General features: G+C 33.7%; 1 pseudogene; it reads right to left on the reverse strand.

Moving 5' to 3' along the window:
• Positions 1–25,077, reverse strand: part of LOC134239940 (golgin subfamily A member 4-like) — a 56,139-nt pseudogene that overhangs the window by 21,240 nt on the left and 9,822 nt on the right.

The following is a 25,077-nucleotide window of genomic DNA, read 5'->3' on the forward strand; positions in this document are numbered from 1 at the left end:
ATTTGCTTACAAATTTGCCCCATTTTAAATTCGCCCAGTCCCAGTTCTGTTAAAGAATTTATACTTTGTCTTTTGAATTCGCTCCGTTTTAAATTAAATTCGCCCACTTGTGACAAGGCCAAAGGGACAAAAATAAAATGGGGGTAAAACTTTCCCTGTATACAGTATTTCCTCCCTTTTCACTTGCAAGCATTTCTGCCCCATTTAAATGCACCTAGACAAAATTATGTTATTTACATTTGAATTTAATTGCATTTACCCCATTTTAAATTCACCTTATTTTAATGAGGGCAAAAGAGTGAAAAATAAATCTAGCCCAAATCCTGCATACAGTATCAACTCCATATGACACAACTTAGATGCTGAGAAAATTATTCTGAATCAACTCAAGGTTTTGTCAAATTTTGAGTGAGCTATTTGCTGTGTACATACCCAGGATGTATCATCTGTCAACTCAAACTGGTTATCAAACTGAATCTTGACCTCAGCCTCAGGCACGGGGTCAAGGGTCGACTTGTTCCGCTTGGACTGTCGGGTCTCAACATGAGCAGAGGAGTGATCTCCCCCTTCATCCTGGACAGAGGACTCGGCTGTCTCTATAGAAGACAAGAATACTCAATTAAAGTTGAGTCAAAATACACAAGAATACTCAAATAATGCCGAGTCAGAATACAAAAGAATACTAGAATACTCAATTAATGCTGAGTCAATATACATGAGACTCAGAAGGTATTACAGAACATACCAGCCTTAGAACCCTGACTTCAAAGATGTAGACCAGTAAATGTACATGTGTTGCAGCAATAAACTTTTCAAACACAATGTAATAAAACAAGGAATATGTTTTTGGTAATTGGGCTAAACTGTTTCTTGACAGTTTTTATTTTCTGCTGTATTTCATCATACTCATAGGAATTATTTTAACTTATCAATCTTGCACAGGAATATCAATAATTCATTCCAGAAAGATTCATCTCCTCTATCAGCAGTCTAGTCGAACCCTCAAACGGGGGTATACCCCCAAACGAGGGTTTTCCTTCCCTTAATGCAACGCGCGAAAGTCAAGAACGATAACTTTTCTTATTTAAAAAATATATATATTTTTTTAAAATCACAAACATGCAAAAATGATTCGTCTACACCTTTGTTTTCAATTTTAAAAAAATAATAAATTACTTTTCGTTTTTATTTACCTCATTTCTGAAGCACAAAAGTTTGTTTACAGGACAGAGGAAATTCGGACGGGCAATGAAGAAAGTATCGAAAAATAATTAATAACATGTTCATTACACAAAATTTGTAATACCGGGGAACGGAATTATATGTAGTTTAACTTTAAACAAAACATTGTTTGTTTATTCATCCGTTTTTATTAAATTACGCATAAAAAATCTAGTTGTATCAAACATGGTGGTTAAGGCACAGAATACGCTAACTTTGGGAGAGAAAAAGTCTCAATTTTTGCAATAAACATATATTTTTTCACAATACAATCTCTTTAAACATCTTTAATCTATCAAATTTGAGTACATACAGAGCTACGAAATAATCCATCACTTTGCACGAGCATATTTTGTTGACCACACGTTTTTCGGTGAAAACGGCACTTTTTTGAGTGTCTGCGCATGCGAGTACCCCCGTTTGAGGGTACGGATTTCCTCCTTCCGTTTACCCCCGTTTGAGGGTTCAACTAGACTGATCAGAGGGTTGAGTTCAGGTTTTGAAATATTTTGTTACTTTTGACCTTGACAGGTGACTTTGTGATGGTGGGTGTTTTTTTTTTTTAAATTCCAGGTAGTTATGGTCAATGAGCCTTGTTTTGAAATACAATATTTACCTTTGACTGGAGTGGTGACTCATGCCTTGGATTTATTCCAGTAAGAGTTATCTCTCTTATCAGAGGGATGAGGAACCTTAATTTCAGGTTTTGAAATATTTTGTTTAGTTTGACCTTGACAGGTGATTTTGTTATGCTTGTTGGTTTTATTTAATTCCAGGTAGATTTATCTCTCTTGTGATAAGGTCTATGAACCTTAAGGTTTAATTTGAAATACAGCGTTTACCTTTGACCTTGACGGGTGACTTTGTGATGGTGGGTGGGGGTTTGACCGGTGACTTCTGTTTCTGTAGGGGAGGGGCGGACTGCTTGCTGGACTTGGTGCTCGGCCGACTCTCCTAAAAATAGTAACAAGATCAACCTTAGAAAAATGTATACATCAAAGTAAAATTACTGTGAACAAACTTTCCCCTGTGTTCTTCATGATGATGTCAATCAAATGTCAACAAAATTTCAGTTTGCATAAGTTTGTTCTTTATTATGTACCCATAGGAAGATAATATACTCATCAATTTTCTTCTATTTGAGTACATTAACTTATCATCTTCTTGATTCATTTCCATATTAATGCAGTCATTCAATCAATCAGTCACAACAGAAAATTTACTTCACAGTCTCTTTAAAACTATTAACTAATTTTCAATCATCAAAATTTTCCTCAGTGACGCAAAGTCTTTCAAGTACAATTTATTTCAAATATTTGAAATAAAACTCAGAATGACATCAAAAATAATTATTTCCACTCATTTCAATATGTAGACTTGCCTTTGGCTTAATAACGACGAGCTTGTGTTTCATGGTGATAATTCCATTTTACAAAAACATTTCACTTCACAAAATGTGACAAAAATCAGAAATACAGTTTTACAGTCAAGTGAATGATCAAAACCACAAATCACAAATGCAAGTGCTACACTGTCAACAAGCTTAAGGGAGTCACTCCTAAAAGTAAACTCCGAAACCTCTGTTTATTTACAGTTCAAATATTTCATTATTTAATCCAATAAAATCCCATACTAGAAAACAGGTAAAAATTAACTAAAATTCTGCAGTTCTTCCGTAACTTCTCTTCAAATTTCTGTGACAACGGAATATGCTCAACTCATTCATTTGCGTTAGTATCCAACGATAAATTTTTATTGGTTTTTGATAATAATAACGTCAGCGTCTGGATTTTATTACATTTCAAATAAAAAGTCACAACTGCAGAAGATAACTTAGATGAAAGGTGCCGCAGTAATTATCCCTGGTCATTAAAAACACATCTCCTCTATAATGATCAGGCTCAGTCACTCTATGATGTAAACGCGAGGCTCAGAGATAATATTACTCCAAAAAGCATATCCCTTTTGTTCATCAGAAACATGTCTGATTTTTAAAACAACTTCTCTTTTTCAATATCTTTAGCCTCAAGCTGAAAGAACTTCCCTTCTGAATTTCTGGTCAATATTCTTTTTAAGTGACAAAATCAAATTATTTCTAATTTTCTCCCCGTTCCATGTAAAATTAAATCCCATGATGAAATCACTTAGTTTTCCCACCCTAGTTAGAGATTAAGTTTCCCCCTTTTGCTTATGCTTCATAGAGCATCGATTAGAATTTATTGATCATAATAAAATGCCTTAACGTTTCATTCCAGCATCCCAAGCAGTGCATACATTGGATGTGGAGAAAAATTAATATTTGAGGTCATTTTAGCAATGAAGCATTATAATTGTTTACCAGGCCGTGCCAGGAAATCCTTTATCCCCTACCTAATACACTCTGTCTTAAGTTACCATAACAGATTTAAATTGTCATGGTGACAAATTTCTGGATAAAAATTTGGACATTGATTTTTGCAAGTCTCCAGAGAAAAAATATTGAGAAAAAAATTACGAGCATGCAAATATTGACCGTAGACAGGGTGCTGTTGAGGATAAAAAGACGATAAATATTTAACTCTGTAAAAATCTGCCAATATTTCGACATCAAGCACAAGGAAAGCCTAATTGAATTGGAACTTTTATAAAATTAAGTTGCAGCACTGACGCAAACAAACCAAACCAAACACAAAGAAAGGTGACAAAGAGCCGAGACTAAGTAAATATATCGGCAAAATCGCAGGGTTTAATAAAAGTAAAATGCTGCTGATCAACACTCAGTGTAGCTTTCTTCTCAAGTCTGGCCCGGCTTCGAGAAGCATGCCATATTGATTTAATAAAACAAAATGTTTAAAGACAATGTGTCAAAAATATATCCATTATGGTATAATACAATTACTCGGCAAGTTTTAGCTGATATTAAACCTGACTTTTGTAAACTTTTACTCAGCATTGAGACAAATAGTTGTATTGATTTTAAGGGAAAAAAATGCATTTAAAAAGTAATTAATGAAAAATAAATCCATATAATACATGTTAGAGTACCATTACAGTCAGGGATATTGTAGATTTCAGATTAATAAAATAAGTTTTCAATGTAATATTAAAAAGCTTTAATTTCCACAAGTATAATTATCATGTACTTCTATGAACATTCGGGGGGGGGGGGGGGTTCCTCATCCTCAACTAAAATGACCATTTAAAACACCAAAACTTTTTTTTTTAGCTTAGAATAAATTTATTTAACAATTTTATTAAAAATTATTAAATTAAGTTCAAAAAAAATTAATGGACATAAAAAGCAAAGGAAAAAACTTTTACACTAGGTAAGCAAAATAAACTTAATTTTTTTTTCATTTTTGTGCATTTCTCTCTCTCCTTTTTTTCTCTCTTTCTCCCTCTCTTTCAGTGTATGATCATTCAAACTCAAAGTAAAGCATAAATTCCTGTGAATTCCGAAACATACCTTGATTTTTCCTGCAGTTGCCTGGATATGACCATAACAAAATAGATTATTTGTGTACTACAACTCATAATGGAAGCTTATATTTATCTATTTTAATCTCAGCGTTGCAAATGGCTGACATTTAAAATGACCTTGACCTTTGACCTTGACCTCACCTGTTGTGAAGCGTCATCTTCCTGTATCTCTGGTGGCTCTCTTCTGGATTCCGCAGAGTTACCCTGAAGAAATGAAAGTTTAAAAAATCATATTTATCTATTGATGCAACATGTACATTGTACAATACTGAGTTAGATTTTTATATTTATAAAATTTAATAATTGTGCATAATTGTGAAATTGAATCTCAAATATCCATAACAGACAAAGAATTGAAATAAAAGAAATATATTATCAAATTGTGCATAAAATAGTAATAATAGAACAAAGCCAAAAGTATTCTCATAAAATTACATGTTTTCATGACATATAACACTTCTGTTATCAATATAAGTAACAAGTACACAACAACTAAAATGGTTAATAACTGATTTTATTGATCAGGATAGATATTAATTGAATTGCAGCTTAAAAGGTGAATAAAGCAAACAAATCCTTTGAGGTTAATTTACATGCATGTGCACCCATCTCCAACACCAAATACTACATTCTCGATGCCCTGTAATCTCAAACATAAACCACTGACATGAGAACAAGTTTTTTTTTTTTATCGTCTTATAAGTACTTTAAGGTTAATACGGGGATGTGTAGTACAGATTTTGTCTAAAATTGTTCATTAACTTTTCTCTTAGTTTTATAACTGTGCATTTATTGTACAGTAAAACTCGGTTATAGCGAAGTCCTGGGGACCTGTGAATTTACTTTGCTATATCCGTAATTCGTTATATCCATATAACAAATTTGTATAACCATTTTTCTTCAGGTATTACTACCTAATATGTTAGGGAAGCAAATATTACAAAACATATCTTCGATAACTAAGGTTTTATTATGAATTTAATTTTATATACAAATGCTAAAAGTAAATCAAATCAATTCAATTTTTCAAATTTTTTATAATGTTGGACAGTTCATTATAAAAGATGTAAATTACATTATATTTAACCTCAACGGGACTCAACATCAGTTCGCTATATCCATAAATTCGTTATATCAGAGTTCGTTATAACCGTAAAATTTTACAAAGATTTGTTAGGAATTTTGCCGGGGATCCTGAAAAACTTCGCTATATCCGTGAATTCGCTATATCCGTGTTCGTACTAAACAAGTTTTACTGTATAAAGTTGCTTTAAAAAGTTACCACTAACTGAATGTAAACATTATGGTTCACCTTAATTTTCATGGATCTTAAATGCCCATCCTCTTAAGGTTTTAAAGTAGTAAATGAAGGTGAAGACTTGGGACCATTAAGTATGAAATCCATTGGATGAGGCAAAACTTTGAGCAGTTATGATCAATTATTATATAGTTAAAAGACACTGTAAATGCATTTCTGACCAGTGCAGATAATGTACATACAGCTAAAAAAGCAAATTTAAAGTTTATGTGCATAATGTATGTACAATAAATTCAAATTAATGTTTTCAATGATGTTAACCTTTTCATAACCATATTAAGTAAGCTGAGGATTGGTAATGTATTAGATAAAGTTAGTTTCACAGTTAAAGAATCCATGGATTAGTTTGGTCTTTTTTTTAGTCAGTAATACATTAATGGAAAACGGGTTAGTTACCTGTGTCAAAGTTAACTGCTAACTAACAGACAATGGATTAATTAGTCTTTTGTTAACTAGACACAAAATTAAATGGTTAATATTGAAATTAATGGGTTTAATGAGGATTTAGTGTCAGATTGATGAGACGTACTCGGAGTTGAAGCTCGACCAAATTTTGTCGGAGTTTATCGGCTTGGTCCGCGGCAAGAGCAGCCTCTTTTTCAGCCTGTATTACCTGCCGTTCCGCCTCACTGATTTGTTCCTGAAATGTCAGCAGCAACAGTGCAACAACAACCAAAGCAAACACATTGTAACATAAAACATGGCTAAATTAGTGAAAAAAAAACTTAATCCTTGGGGAGTACAAATGGAGAATGCAAATGAAACTAAGAAAAGTGTTTCCATGAAACAAATTAACTGGGGTCAGAACTACACAACTACTTATAAGTTATTATAATTATACATATATCCATTGGCAAGTGCATTTGCTTAGTGCTTTGAGTATAGCAAATTGGGATTACATTGATACATATAAATGGACAGCCTACAGAACCACAATTCAAAGTGTCAAAATATTTATTCCCCAATATAAACACATAAATTATCGCAATTACCCCTAAAATCAATGTGCAAATAGATTTTAAGCACCACACATCACATCTTGTTTAAAAACAACTGAAATCTGAATGGAACCATGACTTTGTAAGAATTACTCAAAACCTCCTGTTTAATGGGGTCAATTTGAGCCAATCAGAGCCTACCTGGTACTGGATGATGTGAAAGGTCGGGGGGTCAACATTGATTGTCTGACGAAGGTCAAGATACTGAACCATTTGGACGGCCATGTTGGAATCTAATACTGTATTTTATCAGAGTCTATATAAAGTTATTAATTACTGGTTTAAGCAAGAAATCTTCCTCTAAAAAAGAAAATTCTTGTACTGTCAGTCCTACTTGCTGGAGTTGTCTCTCTTTGGCACTTATAAGAGTTATCTCTCTTTTTTAAGTGAATTCTCTTATTGCACATTTGTCTCCCTTCACAAAAACATCTACATTTTAACTTTTTCCTGTATATAGTTTTCAATTTTTTTCAATTTTTACCACTGCTGACCACTTTGCATATTACTCTTTTCACTGACATTTTATATCAAACTTCCTTCAAGTTAATGTAAGTGTACATCAGTTTTTTTCTCCTCAGTGATTGTAGAATGTCTTGTGTTCATCACTGTTTATGTCTGTGTATCATATGGAACACCATCAGTCTCAGTCAATAAAATCTTTCTGTTACAAATTACAGTTCTTAAAAGTTAATGTCAGATGCTTCACATCAAACCTTAAAGGCTTCAATTAGCACACACCCTGCTCTTCTTGAAATTTTGAAAACCTAGTAATTTAAAGAGAATAATAAAATTAACATCCTGTTTTAAACACAATTATGATACGTATAAGTTTCCATTTCCATTAAAAACTACATAAAAATCTAATTCCTCAGTATTTAATGTTAAGGTGATGTAAATTTTATTCTTATTAATGAATTTAATTAAAAAATCCTGCTAGTTCACACAAGTAATGAAGTTTGTTCTTATTCCGAGAGTCTGGTCAGAGGGGGGCTATGTCCTTAATATTCATGTAGTAAGTCATGGATACAGCTAACCTTTACACAAAATTACAAATTCAACATGATCAATATTGAGCAAAAACATGATTTTAAACTCTCATCACAATTAAGATACTCTGATTTATGTACATCATTATAAAAGACCACTAGACCTTTAAATCTGAAATTGGTAGAAATTGGACAGAAAATTGCCCCCCTTTCACCTATACCGGTGGTCCTTTTCCCATACACTTCTAAACACTTTACAGAAGCCCAAATCTGTCCCCTGCTTTAGCGTATTCGGTCTGATTAATGACTGTGTATGTAAGATTAGAGATTAAGTACTCCAGATCTACAGGTGAGTTTTAATACACAACTCTTAATCTCTAGTGAAAGCCTCAGATAAACAAGGGATATTGCTGACTTTCACAATTTGATTTCCTGCAGATCAAACATCTATTACCTGAAGTGCAAAAGATTTAATAATTTAAAAATTGTAATAGTACTTGGCACTAAATATCAAAATAACATATAAAGATGTTCCTCACAGGTTTAAAGCATATCACTCTTTTATATAGAATTTGGGGGAATCACAAAATAGTACTGCCCTTTCAATATCATCAGTCAATTAGCTTTATAGTGCATTGTCTTTGAACAAGTCAATGACAAAATAAATAGATTTGCCACTTAGAACTTCCCCTGCTTAGAGACTGTCACATATAAACTGAAACACACCCTAATTCCTTAATCAATTTCAGGTCTGCATTATGAGATCAAAACAATAGCAGCTATTTCAATATAGTACACTGTAATTAAGAACTCTCCAAATGAAAAACATCACTGAAGACACTACCAAGACAATCCTGGATGAAGTACTGTAAACCAATTTTTATTCGCGTGCGAGAAATTTTCGCGAGGTTCGCGAGATCCTCTTCATCGCGAATATTTCTCGCCGCAAACCGGTCCTGAAAGTCTCTGTTGTATTAACAACAAATTCAGAAAAGGTTTTATCGCAAAAATTAATCATCACGAACGAGTGTTCCCCCGGTAAATCGCGAAATAAAGTCGTCGCGAATAAAAGTTGGTTTACAGTAATCTACCTCCAAATCAGAACACTCCCTCAAAAATCGACTCCAAGGTACATCATATACAGCCAAGACAATTAATCCTGAACGAAACATATCAAAAGTCACAAAAGTTTGAATGAACCACTGAACTGCTATTTTTCTCATTAGCAGACAGGTTAATTGGACATTCTACACAAACAGGTGAGTACTTGTCTATAAAGTTAATTAAGGTTCTCTGGCTTTGATGGTTACATTGTCAATTAACTTTATAGATGGAGGTTAACCCACTTTAACAACCGGATCTCCATCAAATCATCGGGGTAATTTTACATAAGGGCAATGATTTCCAATAGCACATAGAGCTTAAGGTGACTTTCCCCTTCCATAACACATAGTGGTTAAGGTAGCTTTCACCTTCCCTAGCACACAGGGCTTAAGGTGCATTTGACCTTCCCTAGCACATAGAGCTTACAGTAGCTTTCAATTTCCCTAACACACAGACCTTAAGGTGCCTCGATCTAACCTTCCCTAGCACATGGAACTTAAGGTACCTTTCCCCAACCCTATACACAGAGCTTAGAGTAGCTCCCCCCTTTCCTAGCACAGAGACCTTAAGATGCCTCTTACCTTCAATCACTAACATATAGAGATTAAGGTGTTTCAAACCTTCTCTAGACTAGTACATAGAGCTTTAGGTACCTTTCCTAACACGCTAAGCTTAAGGTGGCTTTAATAGCTACATTGTACATAGAGCATAAGGTACCTTTCACTTTCACTATCACATATAGCTTAATGTGCCTCTAGCCTTCCCGAGCACAAAACAATTAAGGTGCTTCTAAACTTCTTGAGCAAATAAAGCTTTGGGTACCTTTCACCTTCACACAGAGCTTCAGGTGCATCTACCCTTCCCTAAAACACAGAGCTTAGAGTACCTTTTCCCTTCCCTAGTTCATAGAGCTTATTATAAGATGCCTCTAACCTTTCCTAGCACATACAGCTTAAGGTACCTCTAACATTCCCTAGCATATTGAACTTAAGGTAGCTCTCACCTTCCCTAGCAAACAGAGCTTAAGGTACTTTTTCCCTTTCCATCCCTAATATAGAGCTCAAAGTATCTTTTTACCTTCCCTAGCACATACAGTTTAAGGTAGCTTTCATCTTTTATAAAATATCAAAGGCGTCAATACTCTTGTAAGTGGTTAGGACTTTCCAATCAATTAGATATACCAACTTTTCCAAAACAACTTTACCAAAACTAATAAAAACAACAAGTAATCCAGTCGAGATTAATTGTGCAGAGACAAAAATAAAAAGTCAAGCATTTTCTACCCCCTGCTTTAATTGGTAGACAATACAACTTCCATTAATTACCTCCTGATTATAAAGTTTTCTGACATTAAGCAATTTAAAGTCACAGGTTTAACAGTTTAAGTTCACTAAACACAATAAAATGGAGTATGCCTGCCCAGATATCAGATGACAATCTCCATTGTCTTATCTAGCATATTTATAGATTTAAAAATTCAATTAGATTTAAAAGTCCAAAATCTGAACAGCAAAATACATTTAAAAGATTCAAAAGTTAAATATCATTTTGAATGACACTAGAAATTCAGCCTGATCAGATATCTACATTTTTTTTCATTACAAATATGTGGTAGGAATTAAAATTTGATAATATATGCTTAAATTATGATATGTTAACCCCTCCCCCATCCCCCACCCACCCACCCACCCTGCACACTTAAAGTTAAAAAAAATTATTCCTAGGCAATGTCATTTATAAACTTTGCTTCTGTTGAATCCAGAAGCTTCCCAATAAAATGCAACTGTATATCAAGGACTCTAAGTTCATATTCTTACACATAATAATTGCACTCAGACTGACTCAAAATAAGAGAATAGTTTAGACTCAGGCACTCAGTGAGAGACGCACTCAATGTTTGAGTCCAGTATTCAAAACTTCATAAATGAGAACCTGTCCCAAAAAACAGTCTCTATAAATACTTAAAATTAATTAAATTTTTAAATTTGATAAATGACACCAGGAGAAAAGTGATTAAATACATGTATGTCTTTGATCGCCTTGCATATGTATATGGAAGACAAGGCTTAATTTCTCTATTTCAGATTTCTGCCTCATGGCAAGAATTGATTTACTTCAAACTTCAAGTGAAAAGCAATTTCAATACGTAAAATTAAGAAATTTAAGAAGAAAATTGCCCAAATATATACATTTAACAGTTCCTATCTACAATTCCCATCATGCGATTAGAACTTTTATGTAATATTGTCTCCGAAGAGGTATAATTACGTCAGAAACTTAAACAAGACTGACAAATATCTCTGGGTACTCCAACCATTTAAACATTGACTATCAATTACAGATAAGTTTATCAGAAATAATCTTCCATAGACTCCAAACGACACAAAATCAACAGATCTGAAAAGTCTGCGGCATTATCACGGCTTAAATCCAGCACTGTTATGGACACCAAGAATTACACCACAGATAGGGGCAGATAACTAAACTCCATTAAACTGTTTTTAATCCTATGAGAGAGGAACAATAAGAACTATAGAGTGACACGTTTCTGTATAATGTTTGTCTGTGATAAGTTAGGCAGTGATTCAGACCTTTCCTGGGGTCCCTGCAGAAATAAGTGCTGAAAAATCTCAAGTCCAAAATATCAATGAAAAATATCAAAAGAAGCCCTCAATATAAGTGGCACATTCGGACGTCTACCAACCCCCCACCCCCTCACCCTTTTCAATATGCATCAACTAATAGTAAGGGAAGGGGTGGGGTAGGGAGAAAGATTGAACGGAGCAATATATAACAGGGTTGGTCAAATATTTCCCTTTCCCCAACCCACCCTATGAAAATATTTAGCTTTCACAGACTGAAGGGTAGCCGCTTCATTACTTGTGTGATATGTATGCAGGCACTCTACATTAAATAGAGTTAAATTGATAAAACTTTTCTTAATCATTTTCTCTTTTAACTTTTAGATATATATACCACAACTTGCCAATTTTTATCAATATTTCCTATTTTTAGATTTGAGCAGTGGTGTATTTCAAGCAATCCTTGTCTATACAATTTGGTCACCTGTAAGAACCTCAGTGCAGCAGCTAGAAGCGAAATTGCATGGAAATTTTACAGAAAAATACAGCTTAATGATTTCCTCCAGGTGTTTTCATCAATGGAATTATTTTTTCCTGGTGCAGGTGAAAATTTTGGCATAAATCACTGGTCATTCACAGATGATATTCACTTCCTATTTCTCAGGTAAATCACAAAATTTCAACAAAATTAATATCAAGCTTGTGAGAAGAATCCCACACAAACCAATAACAGACACGCTAATCTTAACACTCCACAATATTTTTCCACAACACACTCCAACAAAAAAAAGGCACAATATCCAATAGACCAGAGAGAGATATGTCAGATAATTCTCCCTGGTCCAGAAGTAATCCAGTCTATAGAGAGAAGAATAAAAATCTCACGTAAAAAGACAGACCAATCAATATTGAGTCGAGTCCTCTTTTTTTTTCCTAACGACGAACACCACGTCTTCAGTGGAATACACTGGGGCTCGCCTATATCTCCAAGAGCGATTTAAATTTTGTATCAGTTTTCAATATGTTCAATTCAAATTCAATAAGTTCATTGAAAAACAGTTAAATCTGGGTTTAAAGCCATTCTTTCACCCCCTCTATATATCTTCGGCTCTTTTTTCATGTTTTGCTATGTAATTTTTTAAAACGCCGAGTCCTATTGCAAGATTTCATTAGTTGTAGCTATGTAACCCAAAAATCCTGACCAAGAAAGGCTTTTCAGTCTTGTATCAATATTGAAATTCGCCTCAATATACCTCTAATGCTGAAAAATTACCCAATTGAAAATCATGGGTCTACACAAACAAGAATTATAATCCAATCACATGTACTGTGGAAGTGGAAAAATATGCTGCATGTACATTTAATTTCACCGTCCTCTCAAAGAATAAATATTGAACCGCAATATCAAAATAAGAAAAGTAATCCCACAGCATTAAACGCACTGGTCCACAGTCTAATAGATTCTAAATGCAAGTCCTTTACGACTAATAGTTCTAAAACTGTAGCTGTTGAATCGTAACACATTAAAAGTCTGTGTTAAATTAATCAACAAAATCTGTTTTCTCCAATTTTACTTGACATTGTGAAAAATTTATTTAAATTTAAAACCACCCTTATTTCAATACTAAACAAGTGTTCTGTAAACAAAATGAGAATTAGGCTCTTCATGCAAATATAGTGTTAAGAAATTTAATGGCTAATTTAAAAGCGTTAATTCTCACACAGAACAATAAGAATGTGTATATATAGAAGTGAACTTTGTATCAACAGAAAATAAATCTTAAAGAACAAATTTATGACATAACCGAATTCAAGGGAACAAGGTTTTAATCAAGCCATGCTTTTACTATCTAAACCTTTGTTTGACTTTTATATTCCTGAATTACATAATATGATTATAAAAAGTAAGTCACAGAGCATTTTAGATTCCCAAGTATCATATAAGCTGTGTGATTGTGTAATAGATTTATTAACAGATCAAAGAAAAATGTTTTTGTTATTGCATTATTTTTGGAAGGGGGAGGGGGTTAGATACTTTTCTTTGAAATACAAATTACCCCGCTATTTAGTTCAAAACTTATGAGGAATGTTTCATATATATGATGATCTTTTGATGTATAGCAGATAAGATACATGTATATATGAAATACATTGTTTTCTTACAAAGGCACCTATAATAGTGTAATCAATTGTACTAAAAGACGGTGTCACTCAGAATTTCAGTTTCTTTTTTTTTTTTAACTTTGACAATTTAATATTTCTCCTTTTTCATTTGCATTTGACTAATTTTAATTATCAGAAGCTGAATTCACTATTTATTTAAAAGGTACATAAGTTCCTTCAAAAAAGTTTTTTCCCTATTAAAAATAGGTGAACTAAATGCACACATGCATCTTTGATATATAAATAATTCAACTGCCTTCTCTAAGCATAACACAAATTTCAGGACACATAAAACATGTGAATGAGTAAGATCAAGTGCCATGTTGTCTTGATCATTGAATCAACATTAGTCAACGACAAACACGGAGCAGTTAGCAAACATTGGCTCCAAACCTGTGTGTATTTGGTCAATAAATCCTGATATAGATCAACACAAGGGTTATCCAAATTTGTACCAAAAATTAACCCTCCAATTAAATGCTGAATAAACTCACTATAACAACTTAAAACAGATCTGGATTAACTGAAGTAGTGAGGCAATCCACTTAAACATGCATCTCATGATTAAGAAATAGACTTAAAATATATATAAGTAGACCATTTTTCACCTGCAATTTGTCTTTGATAATTATGACAGCTAATGCCTAAATATTTTGATTAATTTACGTTACACTAATTTAGCAAAATTAGATTTGAGGACATACATGTATTTTTTCATTTGAATTTTTGAAATATAAACAGCAATAAATTTTATTTCCAAACAAGAGGCCCACGGGCCTTATAGGTCACCTGAGCATTATGCAACATCTTTCCAGTTACAGTGTATTGAATTTGATTCATGTTTTAACCCAGATGCTATATGGCATTCACAATTTTGAAAGAGGCACCATTGATCATCATAACAATACACTTAGCAGTTGCTTAGCTTGGTTACTGAATACCCATACGCAGGGTAGGGGAACATAAATGCACTCCAACTAATCAGTAATATTCAGCAATAATCAGTAGTGCCCCTAACACTGTGACATAAACCCCTGACCTTAGGTCCACACATTGCACAAATTTTTAAAAGGCACCCTTAAAATTGCCTATCAAAAAATTAAAAAATGTTTTATAAATACAAAGGAGCAGATTTCAAACAATTAATTCATTTTCAGTATATAAGTAGGACCCCCCCCCCACCCCACCCCTGACCCTGGGGCCTTGAAATTCACAATTCTGCAAGATTAGGGCCCTTGCTCATCATCACTATATAGGTAGTTCATCTGCTTCATACCCAGAGTCAGAAAAGCAAATTTTCAAAGACTTAATGTATTTTCACTATATAATCAATAGAGCCCCACCCTAACATCAGAACCCCAGACCCTGGGATCATAAAATTCATAATTTTAGAAGAGGCATTCTTGCTCATCGTAACTATGTACTTAGTTAGTTTATTTAATTCCTAGGAGTAGAGGAGAAGATTTTCAAAGAATTCATGTATTTTCACTATTTATAATTAATAGAGCCCCACCCCAACACTAGAACCATTGACCCTGGGGCCATAAAATTTCATCAAGGCACCCTTGTTCATCATAACTATGTACTTAGTTAGTTTATTTAATACCTAGGAGCAGAGAGGAAGACTTTCAAAGAATTCATGTATTTTCACTATTTATAATTAATAGAGCCCCACCCCAACACTAGAACCATTGACCCTGGGGCCATAAAATTCACAATTTTTGTAGAGGCACTCTTGTTCATCATAACTATGTACTTAGTTAGTTTATTTAATACCTAGGAGCAGAGAAGAAGATTTTCAAAGAATTCATGTATTTTCACTATTTATAATCAATAGAGCCCCACCCTAACACCAGAACCCCTGACCCTGGGGCCATAAAATTCACAATTTTGGTAGAGGCACTCTTGCTCATCATAACTATGTACTTAGTTGGTTTATTTAATACCCAGGAGCAGAGAAGAAGATTTTCAAAGAAATAATGCATTTTCACTACCTACTTATTTAGCCCCGCCCTAGCGCTAGAACCCCTGACCCCAGGGCCATGAATTTCACAATTTTGGTAGAGGACCCATTGCTGATTACAATCATGCAAACAGTTTGACTGCTTGATGTCCAGGAGTAAAGAAGAAGATTTTTAAAGATTGCATTAATTTTAGTGGTTTTGGCCCCACCCCTCAGGCCCCAGGGGGGCAGGGATCATGAAATTCACAATTTTTGTTCCCCTTCACCCATAGATGTTTTGTGCCAAATTTGGTTGAAATTGGTTCAGTGGTTGGAGAGAAGAAGCTGAAAATGTTCAAATGTTAACGCACGACGAACGACGGACGACGAACGACGACGGACGAAAACAGATAGCAATAGGTCACCTGAGTTTACTCAGGTGACCTAAAAATCAAAATCACAGAATTTTTTCATAGGCATATAAAAATAAATCATGAAGCAAAATTAATACTCAAAAAAACTTTACTCATTTCTTTTCCATTATCTCTTCCTTTCAAAACAAATTTAATTTTAAAAGATGATTTTCTTGCTATGGATAAAAAAACAAGAGGCCCATGGGCCACATCGCTCACCTGAGAAGCTTTGACCATTCTGTTCTTTACCAGATTTTACTCTTGTTATACATAATGCATCCCCACCCTACCCCACTGATCATAATTTAGACATTTTGAAATCTACACTACCCCATGATCCTTCCATGGGCACATATGTTTCAGCTTTTTTGGCCCAGTGGTTCCAGAGAAGAAGATTTTCAAAGATTTTTCCTATATATTTCTATGTAAAACTTTGATTCCCTATAATGGCCCTGCCCTTCCCCCGGGGGTCATGATTCCTACAATTTAGAATTGACACTACCCCAGGATGCTTCCACATAAGTTTCACTTTTTCTGGCCCAGTGGTTCTTGAGAAGAAGATTTTCAAAGATTTTTCCTATATATTTCTATATTAAACTTTGATTCCCCATTGTGGCCCCGCCCTTCCCCCTGGGGTCATGATTTGAACAATTTAGAATCTACATTATACCAGGATGCCTCCAAATAAGTTTCAGCTTTTCTGGCCCAGTGGTTCTTGAGAATAAGATTTTCAAAGATTTTTCCTATATATTTCTATGTAAAACCTTGATTCCCTATTGTGGCCCCGCCCTTCCCCCGGGGGTCATGATTTGAATAATTTAGAATCTACACTATACCAGGATGCTTCCACATAAGTTTCAGCGTTTCTGGCCCAGTGGTTCTTGAGAAGAAGATTTTCAAAGATTTTTTCTATATATTTCTATATAAAACTTTGGTTCCCCATTGTGGCCCCGCCCTTCCCCCGGGGGTCATCATTTGAACAATTTAGAATCTACATTATACCAGGATGCTTCCACATAAGTTTCAGCTTTACTGGCCCAGTGGTTCTTGAGAAGAAGATTTTCAAAGATTTTTCCTATATATTTCTATGTAAAACTTTGATTCCCCATTGTGGCCCCGCCCTTCCCCCGGGGGTCATGATGTGAACAATTTAGAATCTACACTATACCATAATGCTTCCACATAAGTTTCAGCTTTTCTGGCCCAGTGGTTCTTGAGAAGAAGATTTTCAAAGATTTTTCCTATATATTTCTATATAAAACTTTGATTCCCCATTGTGGCCCCGCCCTTCCCCTGGGGGTCATAATTTGAACAATTTAGAATCTACACTACCCCAGAATGCTTCCACATACGTTTCAGCTTTTCTGGCCCAGTAGTTCTTGAGAAGAAGATTTTTTAATGACCCAACCCTATTTTTGTCTTTTCTTGTTACCCCTTGCGAGGGGATATGTCCCTTCATTTTAACAATTTAAATTCCCCTTCACCCAAGGATGCTTTGTGCTAAGTTTGGTTAAAATTGGCCCAGTGGTTCTTGAGAAGAAGTCGAAAATGTGAAACGTTTACAGACGGACAGACAGACGGACAGACAGACAGCTAGACAAACGGACGGACAAAATGTGATCAGAAAAGCTCACTTGAGCCTTCGGCTCAGGTGAGCTAAAAAAAAATAATTTAATACAAGATTCAGTTCATAAACTCCAAAGAAAAATACGAGTCTCATGAAGTGCATTTTAAACTTCCATGACATTATTTCAACTGCTTAAGATTTTATCTGTAGTTATATTTTTTGAGTATTCAATGAAGAAAAAGTCTAAAAACGAAATGAAATTTACACCACTTCAAATCATTCAATACACACAAAACATTTCCATGCCTCAATTGAATTTTTAAAATGCAAAGAATCAGAAATATATTGTTATTTAAAATTCATCTGATAAAGCATTAAAACCATGAGATGCTAATTTATGTATTTTATTCAAGTTTAAACAAGGCCTTTATTTGTTAATCTGTGCTGTATGTCCGCAACGATGAGATTTAAACAGCACAACACTATAACACACCTATGAGTAAATACTTCTTTTCTAACATCTTTAAATTACATATTAGAATCCTATATTGATTTCAGACATTCACATTTTAATATATCTGTGTAGATTTGATCTCCCACGAACAAACATTCTCGGACAATCCGAGAAACAGAGAGTGACACACGAATCTGAAGATTTTTTCCGTCAAAGATTAAATGAAAATTGTTTAACTGCTAAACCATTATCACTCTTATTGTTTATTCAGATAGACATTACAGATTCTTAAGGGAGACAACTCCTTGTGTGGTCTTCTAAACAAATCCAATCTATCTACCTGTGTCTCACAAATCTAATGTACAAACAAATTATAAAACATAAAATCTTAATAAATAAATTTTATTTAATACACAATGTATTACTTTACCTATATATATTTTGCAGCAATTTTTTTATGGGATTCACAGAAGTTCAAAATAAAGCAATATATCTTGGCTGATGAACCACACTGATGATTCCAAGCACAAAGGCAAAGAAGATTGTTTGTCTGTTGAAATGTCTTCAAAATTCTATTAATTAAGATATCTTGCAGTATGTTGAATCATCGAATTTAATATTATCATTTGAAAGAATACTTATATACATTGATAAAAGACAGTTATCACTTATAATTCAATATGGCCTCTACTTTTAAAACCATATCCTTACACCTCACATTTCATAAATTTGCTGATTGCATTTTCTTACTAAAATTAAATGCACTTTTAGTTAATAACGGACCATTCTCTAATCAGATTTACTGACTCTTGACAATGGAAAGTAGATTTAAATTGTTATTATAAGTGGGTTACTCTAACACCTTTATCATTCAATGTCATTATAATTCTTTATCTGACCACTTAATATTTAACCTCTGAATTGACATTGCAGACAACAGTTATGTATTTTTGTGGCTGCATGAGAAAGTCAAACCCTAGCTTACAGAAAAAACTAATAGAAACTTATAAGTGTTTTATAATCCACTTATTAGCAACTTATAAGTCACTTATAAATTTTGAAATTTATTTATAAGTGTACTATAAGTCAAAGTAAGTATAAGTGAGGAACGGATTTCGTTAATACTTCACTTATAAGTAAAGATGAGCTACATATCAGTGAATATTTCACTTATACCTCACTTATAAGTGAAGATCAGTATGGTATGAGCGAAGTATAAGTGTGGACTTAGAATTTTTACCCTATACTAGACTTCTATCAAGGAGCATTATGGGTATTCAAGGTAGCGAATCAGAGAGTTTGTCTCTGCAGAGATCAGCAACAAGAATTTGAAACCAAGTTTGTGTCTGTGAAAGGATGTTGGAGATTTTAGATTTATTTTGAGTATGCCTTCACATCAGGTACAACAAGTAGGTTCTATTTACATCATCTCCCTATTTTAACTTCCTTTGCCTGAAATTTTGAGTCAATTGACTAAGTTGCTTTCAGATTTCATAAATTTGAAGAAGCCTCAAGGTCATTAAATCTTGTTGCCTTTTTGTTCAACATTTTTGTTTGTAAACTGAATTAATATGTTAAGTTTGCATCATCAAAGAAATGTCATATGAAAGTGATTTTTTCCATAAAATTTTTACTTGATTATTTCATCTAAAGTGCAGATACATGTGTATATGTAAAAATAGCTTTGAACATATCATGCAACCCCAGCATGGTTGGAAGTTCTGTTCTAAATTAAGATCTTACAGGTAGTGTTGTACTACACTTATAAGTGACTTATAGATGACTAATACTTGATAAAGTATGAAGGGTTAATGCTTGACTTATAAGTCACTTATAGTCACTTATAAGTGACTCTATTTGCATAAAGCATAAGTGGCTAATACTGGCTTATAAGTCACTTATAGGTCAAGCAGCTCATCTGCATATAAAATCCTCATGAGTAACATATTAGTCACTTATAAGTTAAATGTATCAGTGATAAGTGTAAGTCCAGAATAAACAACTTATAAGTAAAAGAATAAATCACTTATAAGTCACTTATCAGAAATTTCTGTAAGGGAATCTAGGACTAGGCCAAAGGATCATTAAGTTATGATAATAATTTATAGAACCTAATATCAGATATTAATTTTAAATATCGAGTTTTATTTAACATGAGTGCTTCCATTTATTTCATTTTTTTTTTTTTAAATAAAATTCAAATTTAAATGTGGGATGAAAATTGTTGCATCACTATCAAAAAATTATTTCAAAAGTTATAGAAATTTGAAATTTCCATTGACGTAAAATCCACCTGTGACGTCATTCTTTTGTTTGAGCGCTCCATTACTTTTAAGGAATGGAGAGTTGCAAATTACATTGAAAACGGAATTCGTTATGGTCTTATTCTCCTTTCCGTGCCTCTTCCAAGGAAAGAACTTAGAAAATTTTAGAGAAGAGTTTTAGAAAATTGTAAAGGTTAGTTTTACAATAAGAAAATTAGATCACCCATGATGAGAATCGAACCCAGTACCCTCTCCATAGCAGTCCGTAGCTCATTTCACTGAGCTAACGAGGCTGTTGAGAGACATGGGTTTAGATTAACTTCAGTACATTACTTTTAGTTTTTCTTTCTATATTATATATAAATAATACTTCTTATATGTAAAAAATATTTTCAATGTATCATATAAATATTCTTTATTATATATTAACAAACAATAAAAACAAGCATTCAGAAAGGCGGATTTTACGCGGGTTAATATACTCGTAGCGCTACTCGTACATTAACCCTTACTAATAAGTTGGACTGTTTTGATACTGTTCAATCGGGCAATTAGTACCAGTTACCTTTTTCAAAAATATTAACTTTCTAGCCTCCTAGAATACTGTTGTCAACAACATTCAATAAAACAGAGGCCATGCTCAGTAACAAATTACTATAGCTGTAACACGTCAACCCCACTGAGTGAGACAGGACATTGGTTTATAGAACTCTCCCTAATGTAGTTACTGTTCTGTACCATTTAAATCTATTGATCTCTGATTATTATTACCAGCACTTCAACTTGTTGGATGGGATTATGAAAGGTTCCGCACAAAGAGAGGCTTTTGTGAAGAAAATCAGACGATTTGGGATCGATGGCTGTTTTAGTTGTTTTCATTAATAGGCTTTAATGTGGCAGAGCTTAGAATTCAAAGGGAAGTAAATGCTACCGAGATTGGTCAAACAAATGCAGAGTGCCTGTTCTTTGCAATTTACACAATTATGTAGGTACTATAATCAATCTTGACTATAAACTATGGAAGAAAAAAAAACACAAAATAATTCTTAGTTGCAATAAAAGACTAAGACTTCATGTACTGTACAGCATATCTCTTGATATAAAGTTGCCTTTTACTAACCATTGTCTCAAGCCACGGTTCGGAGTCCTCATATAGCTTTCTCCTACCCGTGGCTGCTTGATCACAAAAAGTGTTGTAATCTTGAACATTTACGCCTTTCTACTGTGATGTCATATATTCAGTCAATGACAAGCTTCGTTTCCATCGCAATTGAAATCAACAATTTACATCAGCAGTATCTTGTACACTGAGATTGGGTATTGGAAGGTTGCATCAAAGTTCATTTATCAGATAATGCTTTACTCGCATTTGTAAATATTGTAATGAGCTACGAAATACTCTCTTCTCATGCAACCACAGTCAGAATGGGGATGGGGGTCGTACATTATGGCCGTGGTTTGCGACGATGTTTACTAACACAAAATCAACCATAAGTCTCTGTCGAGACTGAAGCTCTACTGGTTTGAACTTATAGCAAAGGAAGAGAAAAGTACTTAAGCAGCTGGGATTTGAAACTAAATAGAATAATGATCGTTGATAAAGTCTCTTTAAGTTTATGTTCTTAGTGTAGTCTACTTGTGTGCCAAGTTATACTGAAATCAGACCAAAACTGTACGAGGAGTAGCATTTTGAAACAATTTTACAGACATTTCTATTTTTAGTAACCACGGCAACACCGTTCATCAAAATTAAAATTCGATATATAGAATTATGTATCTTAGTGTATTCTACTTATGTGCCAAGTTATATTGAAATCAGACCAAAACTGTACGAGGAGTAGCATTTTAAAAGTATTCACAGAAATTTCTCTTTTTAGTAACCACGGCAACACCGTTCATTGAAATCAAAAACCGATACACAGAATTATGTATCTTATGCCCTGTTCACACGACGAGTTTAATTCGCAGTAAATTAATGCGAAGTAAACTAATGCGAATCAAATTAATGCGAATTAAATTGCGTTCACACGACAGCTAATGCGAAGTAAACTAATGCGAATTAAAATTTTTCTTCTACAGTCAGGCGTCAGTAAGTCTATTATGACGTCATTTGTAAATCACGTCATGTATGCAGAGCCATCCTTTGATACATCATGTAGTGGCTACAGGTATTCATTGATTTTAGTGATTCACATACTTTCCCTCAATTTTTGAACCAATTATAGCACATATACCTATATATAACCACCATCACGTGTTCTGTGACTTAAATCTGACCTTACGCATGCATCAAAATTTAATTCGAATTAGCTTCGCTTAGCGTTCACACGGAGCTAATGCGAAGTAATTTAATGCGCAGTAAATTAATTCGAATTAAACTAATTTGCATTAAATTCTCCGTGTGAACGCTAATCGAAGCTAATTCGCAGTAACTTTACGTTTAATTCGAATTAAACTCTCCGTGTGAACAGGGCATTAGTGTAGTCTACTTGTTTGCCAAGTTATAATGAAATCAAACCAAAACTGTAGGAGGAGTAGCATTTTGAAAGAATTTCACAGAAATTTCTATTTTTAGTAACCACGGCAACACCGTTCATCAAAATCAAAAACCGATATACAGAATTATGTATCTTAGTGTAGTCTACTTGTGTGCCAAGTTATACTGAAATCAGACCAAAACTGTAGGAGGAGTAGCGTTTTGAAAGAATTTCACAGAAATTTCTATTTTTAGTAACCATGGCAACACCATTCATCGAAATCAAAAACCGATACACAGAATTATGTATCTTAGTGTAGTCTACTTGTGTGCCAAGTTATATTGAAATTAGACCAAAACTGTAGGAGGAGTAGCATTTTGAAAAATTGTTTACAGACAGACAGACAGACGGACAGACGAACGGACGCCGGACGCATTACTATCGCATAAGCTCTTCTGGTCTCTGACCAGTAGAGCTAAAAATCAATGTGATAAATTTAGTTGAAAATGGCTATAAAGTTTTCTAGGGAACAAGTGTCATAACTGGGAACAAATTAAGTTTTAAAAACCTACAAAAAGATGGAAGTGTATACTAGACATTTACGCGATACATATCATTTACAAAGGAATTCAGAAAATTACAAAATTTGGAGAAATAAAGTGACACAATTAATAGATCAAGCGAAATCAAAGTATTACAAATCAGCAATTGAAGAAAGCTCAAGTCCTAAAGAAATGTGGAGTTATTTAAACCATTTGGCATCTAAATCCAAAACTTTTACACCTAGCCGTATTACACAAAATGGTTTAGATTTTGTAGATCTAGATTTACAGGATATTGTTGATATTTTTAACAAACACTTTGAGGAAATATCCTGTAAATTATTAGCAGATATGTCAGTACAAAGTTTTGATTCAGAATTATTAAATCGATATACAGAAACTAAACTAGGGAAAGAAATTTTTTTCAGTATTGATGTTCAAAATAACTGAATTTGAAGTATTGAATATGTTGAATACACTGGATGTAAATAAGTCAGCCGGTATAGACTTTATCAGACCTCGTCTTCTAAAACTTTCGGCAAATGTCATATGCAAATCTATTACACATCTTATAAATGCTAGTATCACTAATGGAGTATTTCAATCCAGTTTAAAACAAGCAAAAGTCACTCCTATTTTCAAAAATGGCGAACACGCAGATCAGGGGTTCAAATTTTTTTTTGTCATGGTCAAGTCCAGGACTTAAAGAGTAAATTTTAGGCAAGTCCGAGGAAGAAATTTGAAAGTCCATATTTACCTATACATCATTAAATTTATGTTACTTATAATTTATTTTCATTTGTTGCATTGAATGAATAAAGACTATATGTATTAATATATGTTTTATTTTTCCTCCATAAACTGTCATATAGTCATACATGAGTATTTCAACAATACCAGACTGATAGATTATTGGTACATTACAATAACTTTTACAAATACTCACTACTGAATAAACCATCTGTTACAATAAATAGCAGTTAGAATGTGCTGTAAGTCAAAGCTAAAACCAAAATTTAAAAAAACTAATTGCCGTTTGTCATATAGGAGGAAACATGAGGAATTGCGTAAAAGCAAGAATCTAACCGCAACGGAAAATAAAAAGACGGATTGTATTTTCGAAAAGTTGGTAATGTTTTATGGGTATTTTAACGACCACAAACCCACATTTTTACTTAATACATTTGAGAATTTGCTTTATTTTTAGCTTTACGATCATTTTTTTAACTTAAAAAATAAACATAAACAAAAAACAGCCAAGTCCCAGGACTTTGGCGAATTCTAAATGCCGAGTCCGGATCCGGAATTTGTAAGTCCGGGACGTCGGGCTTGAGGAATTTTGAACCCCTGCAGATCCAGGGAACTACAGACCGATATCCATTCTTCCAACATTATCGAAATTAGTTGAAAAACACATAGCAAATCAAATACGTAACTTTGCCCCTAACTTTGATCTTTTATTTAAATCACAATCTGGATTTCGAGAACTTCATTCATGTCAAACGGCTCTTACAAAACTTACAGATAATTGGCTACAAGCTATGGACCAAGGAAATCTAGTAGGCATAACTTTCATTGACTTTAGCA

This window comes from Saccostrea cucullata, unplaced genomic scaffold, assembly GCF_032062105.1.
Source record: "Saccostrea cucullata isolate Sc308-1 unplaced genomic scaffold, CSIRO_AGI_Scuc_v1 ctg3007, whole genome shotgun sequence".
Taxonomy (NCBI): Eukaryota; Metazoa; Mollusca; class Bivalvia; order Ostreida; family Ostreidae; genus Saccostrea; species Saccostrea cuccullata.